This window comes from Hipposideros armiger, unplaced genomic scaffold (assembly GCF_001890085.2).
Source record: "Hipposideros armiger isolate ML-2016 unplaced genomic scaffold, ASM189008v1 scaffold_323, whole genome shotgun sequence".
Taxonomy (NCBI): Eukaryota; Metazoa; Chordata; class Mammalia; order Chiroptera; family Hipposideridae; genus Hipposideros; species Hipposideros armiger.
Window position 1 is genome coordinate 306550 of NW_017731673.1, and position 5878 is coordinate 312427.

The window sequence follows — 5878 nt, forward strand, 5'->3', positions numbered from 1 at the left end:
GTCTCGGGACATGGAGTAGAGAGTGGGAACGGATTCAATGGAATTGTAATAGATAAGCATGATATCGGGGGTGGGAGGGCAATAGATGGGGGGAGTTGTTACTTTGTGAGGGTGAAAAGGGTAACTATTGCATTGTTCTGTACACCTGAAACTAACAATAAAAAAAAATTTTTTTTAAAGAACATAACATGTAAAATAAATGGTCTTTAAAATAATTAAGGGGTTTTGTTGCTTGAAATACTCACTGGAAATCCTATATATGTTATTACTATAAAGCTTACAAATTATGAATATTAGCATACTATGAAAAACTGCATCATTGCAAAATAAAACATGGTATAACAATGACACATGTGAATATAACTTGTATATTAAGTAAATAGTGAAAAAGTCTCTGTCCCCTACTGGTGGCAAGAAACCAATAGACCAGGGAGTAACTAAACTTTAGCTCAACCAAGAAGATAGCCTTGGCCAAGCTGGAGCAGCACCCAGCTGCCTCTAAGGACAACACAGCCAAAGGGCAGATTTGGCAGGCACCAGAACCCTGCTAAAGTGAATCCTGCTCTGTAGGGTCAGCCCCTGCACAACAGGTCCTCCACTGTAGTGACAGCCAGTTCTCACAACCAATCAGCCTGACGGTCCATCCCTCCTATTGGCGTGCAAACTGCAACCAAGACCCAACTATAACAGGAGGGCACGCACAACACACACAAGGGACCCACCTGGAGCACCTGGCTCAGGTGACCAGGGAAATGGTGCCACTGGTCCCCACAGGACACCTACTACATAAGGCTACCCAGCCGAGACTGAGAGACATACCAGCCCTACCTAATACAGAGAAACAAACACAGGGAGGCAGCCAGAATGGGGAGCCAAAGAAAATTTCCCAAGTAAAAGAACATAACAAAGCTCCAGGAAAAAAAATAAATAAACAAACAAAATGGAGACTAGCAATCTACCAGATGCAGAGTTCAAAACACTGGTTATAAGGATGCTCAACAATCTCAGGGAGAACTTCAATAAAGGAATAGGAAACATAAACATGGATAGAGAAAACATAAAGAACCAGTCAAAAATAAAGAATACAATAATAGAAATGAAGAATACATTAGAGGGAATCAACAGCAGATTAGATGAAGCAGAGGATCGAATCAGAGATTTAGAAGATGAGGTTGCAGAAAACAACCAAACAGAACACACGCACAAAAAACAAACAAAAGAATCCAAAGAGGATATTTTAAGGGACCTCTGGGACAATATCAGGAGTACCAACATTGATATCATAGGGGTACCAGAAGTAGAAGAGAGAGAGCAAGTAATTGAAAACCTATTTGAAGAAACAATGATGGGAAACTTCCCTAACCAGATGAAGGAAATAGATATATGGGCACAGGAAACACAGAGAGTCCTAAACCAGATGAACTCAAGGAAGCCCACACCTAGACACATCATAATTAAAATGCCAAAGATTAATGACAAATAAAGAATCTTAAAAGCAGGAAGCAAAAGCAGTTAGTTATCTACAAAGAAGCTCCCATAGACTGTCAGCTGATTTCTCAACAGAAACTTTGCGGGCTGGGAAACATTCAAAGTGATAAAAAACAAGGAGCTACAACCATGGTCCTCTACCCAGCAAAGCTATCATTTAGAATCAAAGGACAGATAAAGAACTTCCCAGACAAGGAAAAGCTAAAGGAGTTCATCACCATGAAACCAGAATAACAAGAAATCTTACAGAGACTTCTTTACAAGGAATCTTAGCAGAACTTGTTTAAGATGAACAAAAAGAAAAGATCAAAGCTATGAATAATCATATGACAACAGGTCAATAGGTACATATCTATCAACAATTACTTTAAATGTAAACAGATTAAATGCTTCAATCAAAAGATAGGGTGACTGAATGAATAAGAAAACAAGATGCTTCTATATGCTGCCTACAAGAGACTTCAGATTGAAAGACACATACAGATTGAAAGTAAAGAGATGGAAAAAGATATTTCATGAAAATGGAAATGACAAAAAAAAAAGCTGGGGTAGCAATACTTTTACAAGACAAAACAGACTTTATAACAAAGGCTATAACAAGAGACAAAGAATGACCCAGCAATCCCACTTCTGGGTATTTATCCAAAGAAACCCAAAACTCTACTTCTATGGGACATATCCATCCATATGTTCATTGCAGCATTGTTTACAATGGACAAGATGTGGAGGCAGCCTGGGTATGTTTTGATGGAAAAATGGATAAAGAAGAGGTGGTACATATATGCAAAGGAATACTTCTTGTCCATGGAAGTGAATCGGTTCTTGCCATCTGCAGTGGTATGGATGGGCCTGGAGGGTACTGTGCTGACTTGAATATGTTAGACAGAGAAAGACAGATATAATGTGATTTCACTTCTATGTAGAATCTAAAGATCAAAACAAACAGATAGGGCCAGCCGAGTGGCGTGATGGTTAAGAACTGGCTTGGGATGCCAGAGGGCCCCAGTTCAGATCCCACATGTGAGGGCCAGTGACACTGCCCTCTACAGCTAAGATGCTGAACAACAGCTCAACCTGGAGCTGGGCTGCCGTGGGTCGCAGGCGATGGCGTAGGCTGCAGCCCCTGCTGCAGTGGGTTGCCATGGGCTACCATATGTAGCCAGCAGCCAGCATGAGTGGCCAGCAGCCGCCGTCCAGACGCCGGCGACTGATCTGCCTCGCCCGGGAAGAGCGCAATGATGGTGCCAACTTGGGCCAGTGAAGCAACGTCCTCCACAACTAAACTGAAGAACAAAAGGACAGCAACTTGTCTGTTCCCCTCCCCCCAATTCCCCAATAAAAATCTTTACAAAAAAAACCCAAACAAACAAACAAAACAAAAAGAAACTCATAGATAGTGAGAACATTTTGATGGTTGCCAGATGGGAGGGTTTGGGGCGTGGGTGAAAAAGGGGAACGGATCAAGAAGTACAAATTGGTTGTTATGCAGTAGTCATGGAGATGTGGGGTATAGCATAAGAAATATAGTCAGTAATACAGTAATAACTATGTATGGTGCCAGATGATACTAGGATTAACGGTGTGATAGATGGGACGGGGACTGGAGGGCAAGGTGAGAAAGGTCAAGGGATTAAGAAGCACAAATTTGTAATTACAAAACAGTCATGGGGATGTAAAGTAAAGCATAGGGAATATAGTCAATAATATGGTAATAACTATGTATAATGTCAGGTGGGTACTAGATTAGTCAGGGGATCACTTCTTAAATTATATAAATGTCTAACTGCTATGCTGTAACCTGAAATTAACATAAAATAATATAGAATGTCAACTGTAATTGAAAAATTAAAAAAGGAGGGGGAAAGGTGAAGAAGAAGAGGTACAAATCTCTAGGTATAAAACAAATAACTCACGGGGATGTAATGTACAGCATGGGGAATATAGTCAATAATATTATGATAGCACAGTACAGTGTCAGAAGGTTGCTGGACTTATCATGGTGATCTCTTTAGGTATATAAATGTTGAATAACTATGTTGTACACCTGAAACTAATATAATATTGTATGCTAGCTATATTTTAATACATTTATTTACAAAAACATGATTTGATGAAATAAACATGATTTGTTAATCTAGTTGTCCAAAAGAGAGAGGTCAGCAGATATCTTCTATATCAATGATGTTGGCAAACTTTATTAGAAAGCATTATCCAGTAAATTCCCTCGGAAACTCCTGTTAGTTACATTCAGAAATCAAAAGATAGGAATTAAGGTGAAACCAAAATGAGTTCTACTCCTAAAATGAGGGATTTTCTACTTCAAAGGTGCAATTAACGTAGCAGTGAAGACATCTATGTCACTGTTTCTGATCTGAAAATCTATGTTGAGAATAAAATTGTAATTGTTTCCATTGTTTGGTTGAGATAAAAGATAAAAATTCTAATCAAAGCTCTTTAGTGTGGGGTATCAATTTTAATGTATCATTTGTTGAGTTAGTCATAGACAGTACCAAACAAGGCTTCTAAATTATGTACTGACTCAGATGGCAGCATTGAATGAACAGAAGCAATGACTTTTCAATAGTTGCTAGAAAAAAAGGAATGGAAAACTGCCCAATCTGTGAAAATGGAAAGAGTACATATGCAAAAGGCTTAATTTGTAATGACACTTAACAGTATTGTAAAGCTAAATATCTGGGTATAGTGTATTTAATACACATAGAAGTGCTATTCAAATAAACCTTTAAAATGCTTTCTTCTTTTCTACTGCTTTGAATAAAATATATTTCAAAGCCTTTTAAAACCTTGACTTACTTTACTTAAGATGTCACTGTCTATTCTTTCCCATACGTTCAGAATAGGACACAAAACGGAAATGAATATGTATGATTTTATTTCAGAACGTCCTCAATAGTATGCCACACACAGTGAAAACATGTTTCTCAGAGATATAATGGGTGAATTTTGATGCTGAAAGGTGAGACAATGGTAGGTATGAGGGCTTAGAACATTTTCATGGGAGGTTGAGTTTTCAGTAAGTGGTGCAGTGTGATCATGTACCCCCTTTTCTGCATAAGAGCAAAGAAAATAATACTTTTCAAGAAGAATCCAAGTTAGACAGTTCAGCCAATTAGGACCTTCCAGAAAAATACCTTCAAAATATTCAGAGCATCAGAACTTTAAAAAGAAGGTAGCTCTCAGCATTGATTTTTCCAGAATACTTCTACATACACCAAAAAAAAAAATCAGCATTACAACTCCCTGAATTAGAGCTAAGGAGTAGTTCACCATTCATGACACACACTTCTTTCTGTTTTACATGAATCCAGAAGACCCTGAAAAGATTTCTAAATCCCTGTATAATCAGCATTCCCTATTACATTAGTAGAATACTCCACATTTTATTCTGGAAAATTAGAAATCAATTTTCTATGGATTAAATCAATTCTGTTACACTTTTTTCAACATTTAGCAATTAGAAATAAAATGAATATACTGAGTATTTATACAAAGTAAAATACAATATTGTGCTAGGAATTGAGGAGATACAGAAGAAATATGTGCTTGATTAACATGAACTTACAATCCAAGTGTGAACATTACACTTATGTGTAAAAATGGATGAACACATCACAGAAGGCTTTACGGAAGAAGGTTTTCAGAAGGCCTGAGAGAGGAACAGTGGTTAAAATGTCAAATGTAATGGAAAGTTTCATATGTACTATGCAGCAAATCTTGGTCAAATAATAAAAGGGTTCTATTTTAGTTGGCAGGTAAAGATAATATATTATATCAGAGAACGTGAAATGAGAAAATGCAATTAATAGGGGGAGATTATTCCCTCAATTTAGTGGCAAATTACAGCAATAACTAAAGAAGATAGCCTAGTAGGGGGATTTTATTTCATATTTATTTTCCTTGACAAATGACATTTGTATATTTTTAAAGGGAAATGGAAGGTAGAAAGAGACTAAAGAGCTAGATACTTCAATAATTGAAAGGGAATAAACGAGAGACTAGAAAGGAACTCAAATACCTATCTTAGGATAGTAGGACTTAAAGTAATCTGTTGATAATTCAGTGTTGGGAATTGGGAAAAGAATCTGAAGATGATTGAAAAGGTTTGGGACACCATTATCAAGGCCTTGAATAAAAAAGTTAATAAGAGAAGAATAAAAAGACTTCTGAACAATACCTACAGCTTAATACTATGAATGTGTAGTAAGATAAATCTTCAGTAGCACTTTGTGCTTATTGTCCCAAACAGTGTTCAGTGGTCTGTGGAGAATACAATCTTCGAGGGGACTCCAGTTGGAAATTGGCATTATAAAAGAGTGAGAAGCCAAGGATGAAAAGCTAAGGATGGTAATGATGAGATAGGGAGATAAAT